The sequence below is a fragment of the Sarcophilus harrisii genome, chromosome 2, assembly GCF_902635505.1.
Source record: "Sarcophilus harrisii chromosome 2, mSarHar1.11, whole genome shotgun sequence".
Classification (NCBI taxonomy): domain Eukaryota; kingdom Metazoa; phylum Chordata; class Mammalia; order Dasyuromorphia; family Dasyuridae; genus Sarcophilus; species Sarcophilus harrisii.
This window is the reverse complement of record NC_045427.1, coordinates 474,492,678-474,514,501: the sequence shown is the minus strand read 5'-3', so window position 1 is coordinate 474,514,501 and position 21,824 is coordinate 474,492,678. Positions and strand designations below refer to the sequence as shown.

General features: G+C 36.2%; 1 protein-coding gene across 2 annotated transcripts in view; it reads right to left on the bottom strand.

Annotated features, from left to right (window-relative positions):
• The window catches only part of NLRC5 (NLR family CARD domain containing 5), a 99,699-nt gene extending 79,413 nt beyond the window's left edge, over window positions 1-20,286 (bottom strand). For both annotated transcript variants that reach the window (XM_023494215.2, XM_012553827.3), the window contains exon 1: window positions 19,860-20,286. The gene's annotated coding sequence lies outside the window, so the exon portion shown is untranslated. The remainder of the gene's footprint in view (window positions 1-19,859) is intronic.
• Window positions 20,287-21,824: the final 1,538 nt, after the last annotated feature.

Below are 21,824 nucleotides of genomic sequence, written 5' to 3'. Positions count from 1 at the left end.
TGAGACCTTGGTATAGGGGAGAATATGCTTTGTAGGTATTAAGGAAAATGCTTGTACATTTATTTATGCTATATCTTTTTTTTTAATTTTTTTGCAATTGGGGTTAATTGACTTGCCCAGGGTCACACAGCTAGGAAGTGTTAAGTTTCTGAGACCAGATTTGAACTCAGGTCCTCCTGACTTCAGGGCTGGTGCTCTATCCACTGCGCCACCCAGCTGCCCCTATGCTATATCTTTGAAGTAAAAATCACTTTGTAAAAAGTGCCCATTGTTAAATAATTAAATGCAACCAGATGCTAGATCCTGGAAGGAATGGATGGAAGGAACAGAACAGGTAGGGACTCAAGCCAATGGCAGTAGAGGAGAAACACTCCAGAATTTTCAGTGGGAATCTTGAGAGGCAAGCTAACAAGCATGTCTCTGAGAAAGACTATAAAGAACATACATGCTACATGATTAAATAGTATAAATCTAAGCCAAGAATGAACATTCTATACAATGGAAAAACACTGGACGTTTTCCCAATAAATATGTGAATAAAGCAATAGTCACCATCATTATTGCTATTTGGAATACTATAGTTCTAAAAATGCCACCAATAGCAATAAGAGAAAAGGACTTCCTGCCAAGATGGCGGTGAGGAGGCACACAGCTGTGTAAGCTCCGCATTTTCTCTCAGAATCCATCTCATTACAAGCCTCTGAAGTAATGCCTGACTGAAAAAAAACCTCACAAATAGTTACCAAGAGAAGACATCCTTGAGATTCACCAGGAAAGGTCTGTTTTTGCTCGAGGGCAGGATGGTTTTAAATCGGGCACAGGCTGAGGGCAGGCAGTGGCAGTGGGGGCTTGGCAGGCAGCTCACAGCTGAGCAGACTGGAGAGGGTTGGGGTGTGATCTCAGCTGTCTCTGTGGGGAGAGCTTCGCTACAGGATTGGATACTTTGCCCTGGCAGCAAGTCAGTAGCCCAGCAGAGAAGCTAAAAACACCGGGGGTAAAGAATACAACCCTAAACAGTTGGAGTTTCCCCTGACCTGGCCACCCCTCCCCCACAGCGTCTCAGCATGGTCTCAGAGCCTCAGAGCACAGGCGCAGCACAGTCCTGCTAGTGCCTCGCTGCTGCCCCTGCAGTCTGTAGAGGAAGCTCAGTAACACCACCCAGCCCTTCCCCCAGAAAAGCAGATTCCATTTGGGTTTTTTTTCCTTTTTTCTTTGCTAGTTTGTCTCTGATTCTTCTCTAACAAAATGAGCAAAAAACCGAAAAGGACCTTAATGATTGACAGCTTTTATACGGACAGAGAGCAGACTCTAAACCCTGAGGAGACTAAAAGCAGACTGTCTCCAGGTGAATCCCCAAAGGAGGAGATCATCTGTTCCTCAGCACAGATGAATCTCATAGAAGAAATTAAAAAGGTTCTCACAAGAGAGCTAGAAGAAAAATGGGAAAAGGAGAGGGAGGCTTGGCAAGAGAGTCTGGAGAAGTCATCCCACTCATTTAAAGACAGAGTGGATAAAGAAATCAAATCCTTGAAAAATAGGATTAGTGAACTGGAAACAGAAAATAGCTCTCTAAAAAATAAAATTGGCGAAATGGAAAAACATTCCATAGAACAAATTGGACAATTAGAAAAAGATATAAAAAAAGTGAATAAAGAAAATACTTCATTGAAAATCAAATGGAATTGCATGACTCGAGGAGACAAGAAGAATCAGTCAAGCAAAACCAAAAAAAATTAAACAATGGAGAAAAATGTGAAATACCTTCTTGGGAAAACAACAGACCTGGAAAATAGGTCTAGGAGAGACAATCTGAGAATTATTGGACTCCCAGAAAAATATTATGAAAAAAAGAACCTGGACACTATTTTCCAGGAAATTGTCAAAGAGAACTGTCCAGAAGTCATAGAAACAGAGGGTAAAATAGACATTGAAAGGATCCATCGATCACCTACTGAAAGGGATCCTAACTAAAATCAAAACACCAAGAAATATAGTGGCCAAATGCCAGAACCCTCAAACAAAGGAAAAAATACTCCAAGCGCTAGAAACCCAATTCAAATATAGAGGAGCCACAATAAGGATCACCAAGATCTAGCAGCATCACATTAAAAGATCAAAGGGCCTGGAATGATATTCCAAAGGCTAGGAACTCGGTATGCAACCAAAAATAACTTACCCAGCCAGAATGAGCATCTTTTTCCAGGAAAGAAGATAGTCATTCAACGAAATAAGTGAATTTCACCTATTTTTGATGAAACAACCAGAACTTAACAAGAAGTTTGATCTACAAATATAGAACTCAAGAGAAATCTAAAAAGGTAAAAAGAAATCTTGGGAACTATATTTCTGCTGTAAAGATGTATAAAAATACATGTATACCTTGTTCTAGAAATTAGAGGTGGAAAGGACATTGTACCAGAAAAAAGGGTAAAGTGGGTACACATCTCACGAAGAGCAAAATCTATTATATCTGAGAGAAAGAATGGAGGGTGATGAATATAGTGGGTATTTTACTGCCATCAAATTGACTTTAAGAGAAAAATTTTAGACATATTCAATTTATGGTGAAACTTCTCCATCTCATTGAAAAGTGAGAAGGAAAAGTGAAAAGGGAAGGAATAAGCTAAGCGAAGGGAATACAGAAAATGTGAGGAAAGGAGTAAGATAGGGAGGAACTCTAAGGTGGGGAGGAAGGATACTCAAAAGGAGGGCTGTGAGAGCAAGGGTACTCAAGTTTAATACTGATAAGGTGGGGTAAGGGGAAAGAGGGAAAACCATAAAGAGGGGTTAACAAGATGGCAATTAATGGATGGTCATTTTAACCATAAATGTGAACGGGTAAACTCCCCATAAAGAGGAACAATTAGCAGAATGGATTAAAAGCAGAATCCTACAATATTTGTTTACAGGAAACACACCTGAACAGGAGATACATGCAGAATAAAGTAAAAGTTGGAGCAAAATTTACTATGCTTCGGTGAGTAAAAAAGCAGGGGTAGCCATCCTGATCTCAGATCAAGCAAAAACAAAAATTGATCTAATTAAAGAGATAAGGAAGGGCACTATATCTTGCTAAAGGGTAGTAGCAATATCAATATTAAACATATATGACCAAGTGGTGTAGCATCTAATTCTTAAAGAAATTAAGAGAGCTGCAGAAGAAATGAATAAAACTATAATAGTGGGAGATCTCAACCTTTACTTTCAAATTAGATAAATCAAACCACAAAATAAAGAAAGAAATCAAAAGGTAAAATAGAATACTAGAAAAGTTAGATATGATAGATCTCTGGAGAAAACAAAATCGAGACAAGAAAGGAGTAATTTTCTTTTCAGCAGTTCATGGAACCTATACAAAAATAGACCATATATTAGGACATAAAACCTCAAACTCAAATGCATAAGGCAGAAATATAAATGCATCCTTTCAGACCACGATGCAATAAAAATTACACTCAACAAAAAGCCAGGGAAATGACCAAAAATATTGGAAACTAAATAAAAAATAATTCCATATAAAGAATGATTGGGTGAAACAGCAAATCATAGACATAATAACTTCATCCAAGAAAATGACAAAATGAGACATCATACCAAATTTGGGATGCAGCCAAAGCGTAATAAAAATTTCATATCTCTAGAGGCCTACTTGATAAAATAGAAAGAGAAGGTCAACGAATTGGCTTGCAAACTAAAATGCTGAAAAGGAACAAATTAAAACCCCAGTCAAACACTAAAGAGATCAATAAATTGGTAAAAACTATTGAATTGATTAATAAAATAGAGTTGGTTCTATGAAAAAACCAACAAAATAGACAAACCTTAGTAAATCTGATTAAAAAAGGAAAGAGGAAAATCAAATTTTAGTCTTAAAAATGAAAGGAGAACTCGCCACTAACAAAGAGGAAATTAGAGCAATAATTAGAATTACTTTGCCCAACTTTATGGCAATAAATTCGACAACAAATGAAATGGAAGAATACCTTTAAAAATATAGCTTGCCCAGATTAACAGAGGAAAGTAAATATCCTAAACAGTCCCATCTTAGAAAAAGAAATAGACAAGCTATTAATCAATTCCTTAAGAAAAATCCCCAGGACCAGATGGATTTACATGTGAATTCTACCAAACATTTAAAGAACAATTAACTCAATGCTATATAAACTATTTGAAAAATAGGATTGAAGAGTTCTACCAAACTCCTTTTACAACCAGACATGGTACTGATACCTAACAGGTAGCGAAAACAGAGAAAGAAAATTATAGACCAATCTCCCTAATGAATTTGATGCTAAAATCTTAAATAAAATAATAGCAAAAGATTAAAAAATCATCCCGGATAATACACTATGACCAAGTAGGATTTATACCAGGAATGCAAGCTGGTTCAATAATTAGGAAAACTATAGCATAATTGACTATATCAATAACCAAACTAACAAAAACATGATCATCTCAATAGATGCAGAAAAACTTTGATAAAATCCAACATCCATTCCTAATAAAAACACTTGAGATATAGGAATAAATGGACTTTTTCTTAAAATAGTCAGACATATATTTAAACCATCAGTAAGCATCATAGCAAGGGGAAAAACTGGAACCTTTCCCAGTAAGATCTGAGGTGAAGAAGGTTGCCCACTATCACCATTATTATTCAATATTGTATTAAAACACTAGCTTTGGCAATAAGAGTCAAGAAAGTTAAAATAATCAGAATAGGAATGAGGAAACCAAACTATCACTCTTTGCAGATGATATGATGGTATATTTAGAAACCCAGAATTCTACTAAAAAGCTATTAGAAATAATTCACAACTTTAGCAAAGTTGAAGGTTATAAATAAATCCCCATAAATCCTCAGCATTTTTATACATCACCAACAGAATCCAATAGCAAGAGATACAAAGAGAAATTCCATTCAAAATAACTGTCGACAGCATAAAATATTTGAGAATCTATCTACCAAAGGAAAGTCAGGAATTATATGAGCAAAATTACAAAAAACTTTCCACACAAATAAAGTCAGACTTAAATAATTGGAAAAATATTAAATGCTCCTGGATAGGCCAAGTGAATATAATAAAGATGACAATACTCCCTAAACTAATCTATTTATTTAGTGCTATACCAATCAGACTTCCAAGAAAATATTTTAATGATCTAGAAAAACAAAATTCATATGGAATAATAAAATGCCGAGAATCTCAAAAGAATTAATGAAAAAAAAATCAAATGAAGGTGGCCTAGCTGTACCTGATCTAAAACTATATTATAAAGCAGCAGTCACCAAAACCATTTGGTATTAGCTAAGAAATAGATTAGTTGATCAGTGGAACAGATTAGGTTCACAAGACAGAATAGTCACTATAGCAATCTAGTGTTTGACAAACCCAAGATCCTAACTTTTGGGATAAGAATTCATTATTTGACAAAAACTGCTGGGATAACTGGAAATTAGTATGGCAGAAATTAGGCATGGACCCACACTTAACACTGCATACCAAGATAAGATCAAAATGGGTCCATGATTTAGACATAAAGAACAAGATTATAAATAAATTGGAGGAACATAGGATAGTTTATCTCTTAGACTTGTGGAGGAAGAAATTTGTGACCAAAGACGAACTAGAGACCATCATTGATCACAAAATAGAAAGTTTTGATTAAATCAAATTAAAAAAGCTTCTATACAAACAAAACTAATTCAAACAAGATTAGAAGGGAAGCAACAAACTGGGAAAACATCTTCACAGTTAAAGGTTCTGATAAAGGCCTCATTTCCAAAATATATAGAGAACTGACTCTAATTTATAAGAAACCAAGCCATTCTCCAATTGACAAATGGTCAAAGGATATGAACAGACAATTTTCAGATGATGAATTGAAATTTAACCCTCATATGAAAAGTGTTCCAAATCATTATTGATCAGAGAATAAATTAAGACAACTCTGAGATACCACTACACACCTGTCAGATTCTAAGATGACAGGAAAAAATGATGATTGTTGGAGGGGATGGGGAAAACTGGGACACTGATACATTGTTGGTGGAGCTGTGAGAATCCAACCATTCTGGAGAGCAATCTGGGTTATGCCCAAAAGTTATCAAACTGTGCATACCTTTGACCCAGCAGTGCTACTACTGGGCTTATACTCCAAGGAGATACTAAAGAAGGGAAAGGGACCTGTATGTGCCAAAATGTTTGTGGAAGCCCTGTTTGTAGTGGCTGGAAAATGAATGGATGCCCATCAATTGGAGAATGGTTGGGTAAATTGTGGTATATGAATGTTATGGAATATTTTGTTTCTGTGAAATGACCAGCAGGATGAATACAAGAGGCTTGGAGAACTTACATGAATTGATGCTAAGTGAAATGAGCAGAACCAAGAGATCATTATATACATCAACAACGATACTATATGAAGATGTAATCTGATAGAAGTGGATTTCTTTGACAAAGAGACCTAATTCAGTTCCAATTGATCAATGATGGACAGAAGCAGCTATATCCAAAGAAAGAACACTGGGAAATGAATGCAAACTGTTTTGCATTTTGTTTTCTTCCGGGTTATTTTACCTTGAATCAATTCTCCTGTGCAACAAGAAAACTGTTTGGTTCTTGCACATACATTTACATTATCTAGGATATACTATGACATATTCAACATATATGGGACTGCTTGCCATCTAGGGGAGGGTGGAGGGTGGGAGGGAAAAATCAGAACAGAAGTGAGTGCAAGGGATAATGTTATTAAAAAATTACCCTGGCATGGGTTCTGTCAATAAAAAGTAATTATAATTTAAAAAAATTCACATAAACAAACAAACAAAAAAAGATAAGAGAAAAAACTAACTGCATAAAGATATACAAATAGGAAGCAAAACCATTCCTATTTACTGATCAAACTGAAATTCAAGAAACTGAGGCAATAAAACTACAAAGAGCATGCTTTATAGAACTAGCCCAAGTAAAAATGAAATTCATTTGGAGTGATGAAATATCTAGAATATTAAGGAAAATAGTTGCAAAGTAAGAAAATTATTTAACAATGGGAATATTTGAGAAAAAAAAATTGGAAACTTTTGTCCTAGAGGGATGGATTGCTTTCCTCTGATTCTTTCCCAATAAGGCAAACCTTTCCTGGCTCAGGGAAAAGAGAATGGGGAAAGTGTTAACTTTTCAGTGTGTCTTTCTCTCATTGCCCTACTAAAGACACCCTCAATTTCTGTTCTGCTTGATGTAGGTATCCATTCAATTACCTGATCAAGGATTCTCACAGAGGTATACTCTTCCATATGTGAAGTTTTGAACCCTTCAAAGTATTTTCACTTTGATTTGGTCATTTGATTATCACAATGAACAGTAAAGAAAAATCGGCAAGTATTATCATTCTCCTTTTACAAATGGTAAAATGAAGTTCCGAAGGGAATATTGAGTTGTCCAAGGCCATCTAGACTCTATAGTCCAATGCCAAAGAGTATGTGGCAAAACTTGGACTGTGATGCAAGCCTCCTAAATCTCAGTCTCCTGTTTTCTCCATGAGAACACATTAATAAGAGTACCTCCTCTATTTTTTAACCTAAATTTCAACAGAAGAGCAGGAAGTTTTAATATATAAAAGTGGAAGAGCTGGGCAAAGATTGCAGGCACTGAAGTTAAAAGATCTGGGTTTCAATCCTACTTCTGCCACTTCCTACTTGCATGACTTTTGAGAAAATTTGAGGGTGTCTGTGCTTTGATAGAAGTTAAAGTTTCCATATGTCTAACATGATTGTATATGTGTGACCTAGATCTGATTTCTTGGGTCTTGAGGAGAAGCAAGGAAAGGGAGAGATGGAGAAAACTTTGAAACTCAAAATTTTACAAAAATGAATGTTGAAAACTATTCATGTAATTGGAAAAAATACCATTAAGCACAAAAAATTATTAAATAAAAAATAAGGCTTTCCAACTCAGAAGCCTATTAGATATGTGATCCAAGGCAAGTCATTTAACTATTTGCCTATTATCTCCTTTATAAAAATGAACTGGAGAAGGAAATGACAAATCACATTTGTTTTCTTTCCTGAGAAAACCCCAATAGGGTCATAGAGAGTCAGTCACAACTGAAATGACTCAACGGCAAAAACAAAAAGGCTACCCCAGGTTGAAGTGGGAGGTGGGGAAAGGATTATATTCCAGTCCTGTCCTCTCTCTACAGCCAGTGCCAAACCCTGGAATTGTCCTTCCTCAATCTATTCCCTCCCCCACTTTTGGAGTTTCCCATCTTACCTAAGAAGATGTTCCTCAAGAGCAGAGCTAGTTAGTTTACATGAAGGATGAACAATAAGCAAACCTCAAATATTTCCTACCCCTTCATACACGGAGATAAATGTAGCACCATAGAACACTACAACTGAAATCAAGCTATTCTAGCCCAGTATTTTAATTTTATTGAGGAAAAAACTGAAGCACAGAAAAAGAAAGTGATTTTTCCGAGGTCATTTGTGAATGAACAACAAAAGCTGTAGCAGAACCTGGGTTCAAGTCTATAGTTTTTTTTTTAAAATCCTATCCTGCCTCCTCCATTTAGGGAGTTTATTTACTTTAAATCCTGGGTTCCTTCTAAGAAAATTTTGCAAAGCTTTCCCTTCTATTGTACTTCTATCTATCAATGCCAGAATCACTTTTTGAAGGGAACTTTCCTTTTGTGGATCTCTATGTCCTAAGTAGGCTACTGGACTACCAGGTTATAGAGGTCATTGAGGTTGTTCCCAGGTTGGGAAATAGGACAGTGTTTGGTTTATTCCAGCTGCCTTCAGGACTATAACTGCTTCTCTCCCTTATCTCCTTACAATGGTAATATACACTTCCTCCTGAGACCTGAAGAAGTCACAAAGTGAGTACCAACTCCAGGGAACTCCCAGTCAAGGGCAGTGATGATAACAGCAGTGACCTGTGGCAGAGATGATGGGCCCTCTTTATGGTAAAAACAAGAGAGTAGCTGTGGCATGACTCTATATTGCTTACCTATCTGGCTTTTGACTCTGGGGATCATGGCTCCCCATTTTAGTCTCATGCTCCAGATAGTTTCTCTCAAGGTAATTCAGATTTCTGCATCTCTTTTATAAGATTTCAATACAGATTAAAAAAAATTTTTTAATTGTATTTTTAGGTGCTCTAAATCATTATTGATCAGAGAAATGCAAATTAAGACAACTCTGAGATACCACCCACACTTGTCAGATTGGCTAAGATGAGAGGAAAAGATAATGATGAATGTTGGAGGGGATGTGGGAAAATTGGGACACTGATGCATTGTTGGTGGAATTGTGAATGCATCCAACCATTCTGGAGAGTAATTTGGAATTATGCTCAAAAAGTTATCAAAATGTGCATATCCTTTGACCTACTGATATACTGGGGTTATATCCCAAAGAGATCTTAAAGAAGGGAAAGGGACCCACATATGCAAAAATGTTTGTGGCAGCCCTGTTTGTAGTGACAAGAAACTGGAAATTGAACGGATGCCCATCAATTGGAGAATGGTTGGGTAAATTGTGGTATATGAATGTTATGGAATATTGTTGTTCTGTAAGAAATGACCAGCAGGATGAAAGATTTCATGAACTGATGCTGAGTGAAATGACCAGAACCAGGAGATCATTATAGACGGCAACAACAATACTATACAATGATCAATCCTGGTGGACATGGCTCTCTTCAACAATGAGATGATTCAAACCAGTTTCAACTGTTCAATGATGATGAGAGCCATCTACACCCAGAGAGCGAACTATGGGAAATGAGTGTGGACCACAACATAACATTTTCACTCTCTCTGTTGTTTGCTTTCATTTTGTTTTGCTTCTCTCTCTCTCTCTCTCTCTCTCTCTCTCTCTCTCTCTCTCTCTATTTGTGCAGCACAATAATTGTATAAATGTGTATACATATATTGGATTTAACATATATTTTTACCATTTTTATATATATTGGACTATTTGCTATCTAAAGGAGGGCATGGGAGAAGGGGGGACAAATTGGAACATAGGGTTTTGCAAGGGCTAATGTTGAAGAACTATCCATGCATATGTTTTGAAAAATAAAAAGCTTTGAGGGCAGCTAGATGGTGCAGTGGATAGAGCACCAGCCCTGAAGTCAGGAGGACCTAAGTTCAAATTTGGACTCAGACACTTAACATTTCCTAGCTGTGTGACCTTGGGCAAATCAATTAACCTCAATTGCCTCAGGAAAAAAAAAAAGAGAGAGAAAGAAAAAGAAAAAGCTTTAATTAAAAAATGGACTTTTAACAAACAACAAATAAAATGAGCATTTCTACATTTATAGTAGCTCAGAAAAAATGTGTATGTGAAACCGTGACATTACATGGAGCTTGCTTTTCTTTTTAAGCATATATAAATTAAATGTATGACTTTCAAAGAGGTGAGTTTTCTTCATACCTGTGGCTTCTCTGTCAAAACCCTGGAATTCCAACTGAATTCTTCCCTAGGGCTGTCACTTTGGGTTATACTTAGTCCCTTAGAGAACCAACAGCTTTCATTCTAATCACAACTTATTGTTCTTAAAGGTATGATCTTGGCTTACCAAGATTCCACTGAAAGTGGTCTGTCCTGAGCCAACAGCCAATGAAATTGCTCTCACTGATCACCAACAGCACCCCACCATTCTACAAAGGCAGAATATAGTAAATAATGACTTGTATTCACAGGATTTCAACAGAAATTTCTGATCTTTTGCCTCTAGCATTATAATGTAACCTTCTTTCCTGTGCTCCTCAGACCTTGTGACAGAAAAAAAACAAAACACAAAGCAATGATAAAATTAAAGCTTATTCAACTACTTTGCCCCAGTTCTCTAAGTATGGACACTCACCTTGGAAAATTTCCTTAAAAAAGACTCTGAGACTGTGGCAAGCAGGACCTCTGTGACAAAGTGAAAGGTTTAGGTAGAAGATAGAAGGTGGAAGTGGGGGAACCAAAGCCAGTGTGCCAATTAATGAGAGCCAGTGGGATCTTAGTAAGTAAACAGGGGGATTGGAACTTGCCAACCATGATTGAATGAGAATTTTTGATGGCTTCCTCAGGACTCCGAAACAGCTTCAGAGATCCATAAGGGGCCCTTGCTACTTATTAACTTTGCAACCCAGTGCCAAATGTCTCCTCCTTCCACCATACTCTTCCCAATAAGAAATGGAAATCCTACAGCTTCAGCTGGCAGCCATAGATTTTTCTCGCCTTGATAGAGTAGGTAAAACCCTCCAAAGGCATACTGCCAAGATGGTCAAATGGTGACTTAGAGATGGGAGTAAATGGAGTCTCTCTGAGCTGGGTCTCTAGCCAGTCAGTTCACCAAGTGCCCTCCTCCAGCTCTGATTGCCCACGTCTCCACCTTTTTATTAACCCAGATCTTGCTGGCTTGTTTAGAGACATGGTAATTTAGCCAAACTGAAAGTAAAAGTGCCGGAAATCCCCTTGTTTATTAGCAGAAGGCATGGGATGGGGCTTCTAAGCACAAGGAGGAATCAGTAATTTTGTCTGAACAGGGGTCTTCAATGAGACTTCCTCAGATATTAAGGGACTGATGTGGCTTTAAGTCAGAAGACCCAAATGAACCAGGTCAGTCCTGAAGAATCTTGAAGGTCAGATTAGTGACCTCAAAACCTGAAACTATGGAGAATTTTTGGGAATTCAATTCCCATGGTGGGGAGAAAGTGTCAGCCAGTCATTCTGAAACACATAATCTGTTTTTCAACCCACAAAAACAGTCAGATGAATGGCCCTCAAAATTTTCCAAATTCTCACTTCCTATAACCACCAAAATTAGACAGTTTCCATTCTTGTTCCTGAGAGTTGGGAGAGACCAAGAGTTATGTAAATGAGATTAAGAGATAAGAGGTCCAATCATTTTTTAGGGCCACATCTGCCATTATTTAGCTGAGTGATTGAACAAACAAGCCCTGCTTCTTGGGGAAATCTTAAGTTTCTTCATCAATAAAATAATGGGAGTGAGCACTTATCTAACCTAAGGAGAATGACTAAACATAATGTGGCATAGAAAACCAATAGAAGACTATTTCCCCTTACTTCCAGAACATGGCTAATTAAGAAATTTGTTTTGTATGATTTCATATTAGTAGTAGGTCAAACAAAAGAGAGTGAGTCAAAATTTTCCTGCTGATCAGCAGTGGGATCGGGCAAAAGATGATTGCTTCTCTTCCAGCCTGAGCAAGATAGAGAAGCCAGTCTCAAATACATATGTACCTACATACATATTACATATATAACTATATTCCATTATAATTGGTTTTCTTTATAATACTATGTGTTTTATCCATTTAAAAAATATTGTTCTGAAAGGGGTCCAAAGATTTCATCAAAAGGGCCCATAACACACAAAAAAGCTTAAAAACTCCTGGAGATGGTCACTCATTGCCAAAATAACTGAAATGACCCTGAAACTTAGGATTCATTTAGTACTCATTATTTTTTCAAGGCCTTTCACAAGCCTTAGTTTCTATTTCTATAATACCTTTGTAAGGGTAGTAGAATGAGAATTATTATGTCCACTTAACTTTCTGGATATAGATGTCTCTTTCTATCACAAGTCTATTGGAATTGACCTGAATCACTTCATTGTTGAAAAAGAAATATAGAAAGTTTCCAGAAAGAGAACTATGGGAACTAAATATGATCACAACAAAGTATTTTCAGCTTTTTGGTTGTTGTTTGCTTGCTTTTTGTTTTCTTTCTCATTTTTTCTCTCTTTAATCTGATTTTTCTTATGCAGCATGATAAATGTGAAAATATTTTCAGAAGAATTGCACATATTTACTTATATTGGATTACTTGCTATTTAGGAGGGGGAAAGGGAAAAGGAAGGAAAAAATTTAGAACACGAGGTTTTGCAAGGATGAATGTTGAAATGTGAATATTTGTATGTATGATGAAAATAAAAAACTATTATTAAAAAAAATTTTAAACCCTGCCATGAAAATAGCTATAAAATGTATAAAATATCTTGGAATCAATCTATCAACATGATAATAATAATTATAATAATAAATAGGATTTATATAACACTTTATAAATAGTCTCATTTTTCTCACAAGTCTGATAGGTTCTATTATTTCCACTTTACAGATGAGGAAAGTGAGGCTGAAAAAGGTTAAAAATTAAAAATATAAGAGTGAAAAGTAACCAATTTAGTAATTCTAAGCAACACATATGTCTTGTTTGATGATATATATATATATAATATGTTACATTCAGCATCTGGAAAGAAGGAAAGAAGGCAAATTTTCTCAACTCTTCAAGATGCTCAAATTTGGTCAATATAAGTACTCAGCATTCAGTTTCTATTAAAAAAAAACTTTCCACTTTCATACAAAGCAGCTTTAAAAACTCAAGTAATTTAAAGAATATTCATTGCTTGTGGTGGCAATTATGTAATACAAATGACAATACTGTTTAAATTAATTTACAGATTTAGGATTATTTCACACTATTGTGGGGGATTTTTGTAGAACTAGGCAAATGTTTTTAAAAGTCTTATTTGGAAGAGAAAAAAATATCTAGATTCTTATAATTTAAGAAAGGGAGAACAAAGGAGAAATAGCAATTCCATATCTAATTTATATTACAAAACAGCAATCATCAAAGCTATTAATTACTGATTTTTTTTAAAAAGTAGAAAAGCAGATCAGGGGAACAGAGTAGATCAGAAAGCACCAGCAATGCTACCAGAAATAATCTACCATTTAATAAATCCAAGAACATGAATTACTCGGAAACAAACTCCCTATTTGACAAGAACTTCCCAGAACACTAGAAAGCAATTGAAAAGAAACTGGATTTAGAACAACAGCTTATATCATGTACCACAATAAGTTTGAAATGAATACACAATCTAATTATGTCACAATAATTTTTTAAATGAACAGATAACAAGTTTTAGAACTTTTCATTGTCATGATTAGGGGTGAATTTTTAATAGAACCAAGATCAAAGGTGGTCACAACAGAATTTCGATTTTATGAAACTGGTAAATTTTCACATAATTAAGATTAATACTGCTAGAATAAGAATAGAAGGTGGCAACTGAGAAATAATATTCATATTAATTCTCTCATTAGTGTTTGATACCCAAGATATGGAGAGAACTAAAGCAAATATATAAAACCAAGAGCCATTCCCTAATAAATAAATGATCAGAGGAGGTCAATAAACAGTCCTCAGTGGAATTATTGAGAATGCTCCAAACACATGAAAGAATGCTCCAAATCAGTGATAATAAGAGAAACACAAATCAAAATAATTATAAAGTTTCATCTCTTTCCCAATAAAGTTTCAAGAATGACACAAGATAGGAAGTTAGTTTTGCAGAGCCTGCTAAAAGACAGGTACATACTAACACACTGTTAGTAAATCTGTGAATTAGTCCAACCATCTAAAAATGCAATTTGGAATTGTACAAATAAATTAATTAAAAGGACAATTTTCTCTGGCCCAAAGAACCTAGTAGGCACATATTAGAAGGAGGTCAAAGGGAGAAAGAAAGGTTACATAAGACTAGGTCAACTTTGATGTGTTCAGATGATATGAAATTCAATCAGTATGAATTATAAAACAATGACAGGTTGTTAGTGTGAACTAAAATTCTATTGAGATAATGTGTCCAAGCTAATTTAAGGGTTTTAACATGATACTACATCAATTTGCATTTGCACTTTGTCCCATGCAGATGTGATATATTGCTATATACCACATTACCAATAGTTGCATTAATTTTTTTTAAAAAAGAACTTACAAAAAAATGGACAAAAAGCAGGATACTTCAGATGGAAACACAACCAGTGGAAAAAGTTGCTTATTGTTACATTAGAATAAAAATTTGATGTAATTGAATGGCATGAATATAATTATAATAATTCTAAAATAGAATGAAAATTAGAACATATGAAGCTATGGAATATAACATATAAAATTAATAAACAAAACAACAGAAAAAAGGCAAAACTATACCAGTTTTTTTTGTGTTTGCAAAAAGCATAAGGAACACAATAGTATTATAATGATAGAAATATGCATTTTTAAGAATATGGATTGAAGATTGCAATCCAAAATGTATTTTTCGAAACAGCTGCCATTCAGACAAAAGCTTCCAAGGTTAGTTAAGACAATGAAAGAAAATGGAAGTAGGTAGTAAAGAAACTTTTACTGCAAGAATTTATTGGTTTGACCACTTTTAAAATTGAGTTGAATTATATAATGTTAAAATTATCAGGAAAGGTGGCCAGTACAAATGAGGAACTGACAATTAAATTTTGTTGCTCATTTTTAGTCATGTATAAATTCATTGCCACATTTTGAGATTGTCTTGGCATAGATACTGGAGTAGCTTGCCATTTCCTTCTCCAGCTAATTTTACAGATGAGGAAACTGAGGCAAACATTGTTGAGTAACATAGGTCACATAGCTAACAAATATCTGAGGCCAGATTTGAATTTAGGAATATGAGTCTTCTTGACTTCAGGCCCAGCATTCTATCCACTGCATCACTTAGCAGCTAATCCTGATACTGTGAAGAAAAAAAATTTAATATGTATGAAATAAGTTTATTCTGGAAAATGCTATTTTCTAGAACTTATATTTCTAAGAAATGCTCTATCTGGTTTTAAAATGTCTAAGATTCACCTAACACTTTTGTTGGGAGTGATGCAGAAGGGGATTTTTATGCAACAACCAATACATTTTTTATTGGTCTTAACGTTTTCAAGTTCTCTGAGAGATTACAATCAGTCATCATTTTGGTACTCAAATAAGAAAGCAGAGGTGACAAAAACTATTTAGAGACTGGTTTTCAAGAAAGTTAAAGCTCACTGATTGGGAAATGGCTAAGTAAACTGAGAAGTTGTTTTTTAAGATGTGAGGAAACATGAAGATTTCAAGAAGAGTTACATGAATTGGTACTAGATGCAATAAGTCGACCCAGGAAAGCTATATGCATGACTGTCACAAATCAAAAAGAAAGAACAAAAAGATGAAATTGAGCACTAATTACAATGATCAAGTTTGGTCTAAGAAGAGTTAATTAAATACCTGGGAAGGCATCCTTCTTTGCAAAGGTGAGAAATAATAGTACATTGCATTTATTGTCTGACATAGTTGTGTGTTTGAATGACTTTATTAAATGGATATTTTTTCTTTTTATTTCAATGTGTAGTTTTATAGGTAGACAAGGGGGTTACTATATATTTGAAAACAAAAATTACATTAAAGAGATATTAGCAGAAAATAAGATAAACTTTTAAAATATAGAAGCAGAATATTAGGGCATGCCAAGATTTGGGAGAAGAAAAGAGGAAGCCAAACAAAGTCAACTAGGAGCAAAGATTTAGAAATCAACTTCCAAAGGGCATTTTTGGATGTCAGTGCACATCATCAGCTTTTTCATACCCAGACATGGTAAAGGATAGTAAGGATTCAAACCCAGAATAAGACCATTCCAGATATATACCCTATTCTGATATATTATTGTATTCACACACAGACCATCCGAAGACCAAAGGATTTTTTAAATTTGCAAATTGTATCCTATATGAATTAAAATTCACACCTTAGTAATATGTGCTGAATCAGGAGAAATTATCTTGGTACTGCTTGTCAAATTTCTGCTCTTATGATATGTAAATTCCAGACAAAATTCAGACTTCCACAAATCCAGACACAGAACATCAAAAAAAGTACTGACTTTGATAACTTTGAAGTTTTACAGATAACTTTGATATGATATGAACGAGTTTAATCGGTTAAATCTATGCCAACATGGCATAGATAGGAATTAGTTTATTTCCCCCCAAAAAACCTATGAAAATGAGATCTCAACCTCCTGTACCCCACCCCCACCCTTGAGCACTCTTCCATGTCCATCAGATACTGCTGCAAGCTCTCACTTTCTGCCACACCCTTTTCTGTAAAACTTTCTGCCACACCCCTTACCTATCCTCTTCCTCATAATGCCTTCCTTCACCTCTCATTCCCAGTCCCTCTGCTGCCATTTGTCTCTATATCTCCATTTTTCATTGTTTATCTTTGTATTTGTTTTTGCTGTTGGCCCTTATACCTGTCGTGCCTTATTATTAAAGTGTGATTGTACCCATTTCCTACTGCCCTTTAGTGATCTTTCTCAGCAAATACCCAAAGAACAGGATGTGCTACCACCATTTCATAATTTTACAAATTAATTATCAGTTCCATTATTTAGACTCTCCTTATGTTTATAATAAAAAAGATGCTAGGAAATAATCTTTGTTTTCTCAGAAAACACAATTTTCCAGCCTAGCCAATTTTCTGTGGGTGGTAACGTTTCTCTGCATTTAGCCAATTACACAAACTGTGAAAATGAGTTTATACCCAGTTTTTAAAAAATTATAATAATGTTCATACTATCCAGTCAGAGAAAAGTATTTTTTTTTAATGAATACCGATCATTTTGATAATATGATAATTCCCACTTGGCTGGTGAGTTCAAAACTACCCCCAAATTCCTATTTAATTTCTTATGCCAACTCACAATATATCTAAATCTTGATGGGGAAAGTCGTGATACGAAAGGGATAACTAGAAAAAACTGGGTCCCAGATTTTACAGGCATACAACGTCAGTATGTTTGTAGACTTACAGTTTGCTAAATAACCTAATACGGAAGCAATTCAGACAATATTTCAACGTCATGCCAGGAAATAGAATTGCTTCCATTTTAATTGTGTTGGGAAGATCCTGGGGATCACATGGCAAGATAAAATATGGGACAAAAAGGTCCTTTCTCCATGATAGTACAACTCCAAGGGGTTGGCCACTTGTTCAAATACCAAACATAAGTTTGCCGAAAAGACTATTTTACAAAGAACTCACAAAGACAAGTGCTTACACAGAGGTCAGAAGAAGCAATAGAAAAACACTCTCAAGATCTTTGTGAAGAACTCTGGAATGGATTGGGAGATATGGTAGACACTGGCACAGGACTGTCCACCATGGCCTGCCTCCATGAAAGAAAGCACTGTTCTTTGAGCAAAACAGAATATCAATAGTTTGAAAGAAATATGAGATGCACAAATTTAGAGAGAGCTCTATTCCAAATGTTCCTATAGACTATTTGTGCTCAAGCTGTGGTAGACCCTTCCACACTCAGACCCCACAGCTGGACACACTGAAGCTTGACTTTGACATAGCGATGTAATTTCGACCCTCTTCAAGAAAGGACAATGACTGACCAACCATATGGCTATTAGGACCAGCAAACATATTAGGATTCAGTTCAAGAATGGGGGAAAAGCAGGCAGGATTAGAGAAAAAACTGGCCCAACTTCTTCCTTTGGAATTTCCATCAGGTTAACCCAAATATTATAGAAATGTTACAACACAGTTCCTTATCCAGAAGACTCAGACAAAACTCACTTAGAGAGTTACAATGTGAGAGTAGGAAAAGTGCCAATTTAAAAGCCGAAAGACCTGGATTCTATACTTAACTCTATTACTACTAGCCAAGTGACCACTTCATTTCTGAACCTTGGTTTTTCTCCTCTGGGAAATGAGAATGGTGAAAATTACTCTGCTTGAATCAAAAGTTTTCTGTGAAGTTCAAATAAGTCAAAATGCTCAAAGTATGTGTGTGTGTGTGTGTGTGTGTGAAAAAGCTTTGAAAAGTTATACAACTCTAAATATATATTTTATGTATTGTGATCATGAAGAATAACCCTCATTCTGGCTATACAGGAGGAATGGTTATCCTTATTTCCCAAGGATCTGGTGTCTCCAGGAGGAAGGCAATCTACTCTGTTGGAAAATCTTAATTCCCTTCATCTGTGAAAAGAATTGACATTTACAGAGTACCTTAAGGTTTGCAAAGAGTATTACTATATCATTTCATTTGATATTTACAAAACTCCTGTGATAGAGAGGATATTATTATAACCATTTTTGCAGATGAGGAAATTAATGCTGAAAAAGGTTAAGGGACTTGCCCAGGGTCACACAGCTAGTAAATATCTAGAGGAGGAGATTAAAATTCAGGCTTTCCTGACTTCTAACCCCCTATCTACTGGTCTCTGCCAGTTCTGAGACTTGGTCTTCTAAGTTTCTTTCCAGCTTGACATACTGTGTGACAAGATTTTTTTTTTCAATTCTGATATTCCCTATTCAAAGATCTCTTCCAGAACTAACCTTGGCTTTCAGTCTATTATTCTAAAACAGTCCCAAAATATTCTCTTTACCCCTAAATGGTAGAAAAGAGTCCGGCAGACCAATAAGAAAGAGGCGTCTCTTCTCTGTTAAAAAGTCTGCTTGCTCCTGGTCTCTTTAGCCATTTGGTACTAAAACATAAACTTATCTTTAAGGATACCAAAATAAGGAGTCAGAAGAAAGGATCTTTCGAGATCTAACTTGAAGAAGCCAAGATTTTAATTCAAAATGTAGAGAGTAGGGATCCAGTCCCAATTCTGATCCACTTTCCTTATTCAAGATGTCCCTCAGAAGAGGCAAGTCAAAACGGCCTGGGCTTCCAGAAGCGCCCTTAGTTTTGTTAAAACAAGTATGCACGGTTCGGAAACCTGAAGCCCTTTCCAGGAAAGTTATTGGAAGTCACCCCCTTGACCCTCAGGCCAGATTCTCTACCGGCAGAGAAAAGTTTTCCAAAGTTCGCTCCTATGTTCGGAAAGAGGGATCCCTCCCACTGGAAATGTTTCTTTCCTAAAAGAACCCTCCCAACCTCAGGAGAGGTTGTTGTGATCGGCTTTTACCCCCATCGATTACCCCCAGGACTGGGCAGACCTCCCCTGACTCCCCCAACCCCACTCACAGTGTTCCATCCTTGAGGCTGAAGAAAATGACATAGACCGGACGCGTCAGAGGGAAAGCGTGTTTCTGGGGAATGACTGCCGGGTTCCAGTCGGCGCCCTGACCGGCAGATGCGCGTCACCCCCCAGCAGGACTCACAGAGCGCGTACCACTCCGGCTTTCCAGAGGCTCTCTGACCCTTCTCAGCATCACTCTCCGCTGCTCCCCAACGCCGCTACTGGCAGCTGAAGAGCCTGCGACCTCAACCATTCACAGCTGCAAAAATGAAACTTCGCGGCTCAAAAGCAAGCTAGTAGCTGCAACCCAAACCCAGCCAGTTGCCGAGAAATCACGTGATTTATTTTCCTAAGCTAGGAGCACGCCGATTTCTCCTAACTTCCAAAGTTACTGTTACTATTTTAAGTTTTCTCCGGGGCTTGGCTTTCTTCCCTTCCTTGCCGTGCCTATTTTCTATCTCCTTGGTGCGGTGATAGAATACTCCACGAGGGCAGGACCGGAAAGACACCTAGTTGTAGTGGAAAAAGGACTGGATAAAGTTTTAATTCTGATCTTGTCACTTAATGACTGCATGATCCTGGAGAAACTCATTCCGCAGCTCTGAAACTCAGTTTCCGAATCGGTAGAATGGGGATAATACTTGATCACTGTAGATATAAAACTAGGAGAAAGTTTAAAAGTTGACCCATCTGATATCCTCATTTTGTAACCATGAAAACTGAGACCCACAGAGGTTAAGTGATCACTTAAAGTTTTGAAAATAGCAAAGAACCCAGGTCTTCTGCCCTAAGATCCAGACGCCTTTATATCATATATTTTTGTAAACCATAAAACATTCATAAATGTGAAGTATTTTTCTGAACTCTCCATGATTCCAGACATTATCTTCCTTGTCTAATAAATATGTATGGATTGTTATAACAACAGGAAGATACCATATTTGCACACCTTTCTGAATTCTTTCAAAGCACTTTCACTTTCATTTTATATATATATGTGTATATATATATATATATATATATAAATAATTTGATCTTCACTATAACCTAATAAAATGGGCAAACCCTCCTCCAGAATCCACATCATGATGAGGAGGTAACTTCAGGTTCTTGGAAAGTTATGCCAGAACAGCAAAAGCCCAGGTAGGTTCCACCAAATTGGAAAGGATTTAAATATAGGCTCAGTAATGGATTGAGATCTGTAGTCTGAGAACAATTTTAGCTAACTCAGAGAGACTCAGGTAATAGGTTGGTGACAGGGTGATGAATTTGGGGCCTATAATGATTCTGGAGAGCTATCTACTAAGTCATGGTGGGCTTATAGTTTACTCTGGCCCATAATAATAAAATCATGGATCCTTGAAATTTTAAAGTATGGAAGAATTTGACAGCATTCTTCTAAGCATAGTCTGTGCTGAACTAATAAGGAAATTGCTTAATCAGGGTCCAGTTGCTGAGCTACATCCATCTCAGTGTTCTGACAGCAGTTACTCATTTGTCTAAGACTGCTGCTGAATTTTGGAATGAACAGGAAACAAGGTTTCGAAGGTTTATTGGTGTATGCAAATTGAAGACTTTGAAAGTTAATATCTGGGGAAAATATCTATGCCAAACCTCTTCCTCTGTAATTATGAGAATATAGTTTAGCACAGAGCATGATTTTGTTAGTGTAGGTTCAAGCATATCACAAATGCTTTCTAACTTAGTAGCAAGCTCACCAGAGTCTATGTAGCCCCACATTCTTAATCCTGTGACCAACCCATTGCCTTAACCTCTAAGTATTTTTATTATTGTTTGTCAAATGTACTTTACTATGACCTAGTGACAGAAAATGAAAATTTTGTTCCTATGAGATAAAATAAGGTCTCTTGCAGAGAAGACCCAGCTGATGAACCATGAAGAGAGAAAAGAAAAGATTTCAGAGATGTGTCCAAAAGAGGTTGCAACTGTCTCACTGTCACCTGGCAGAT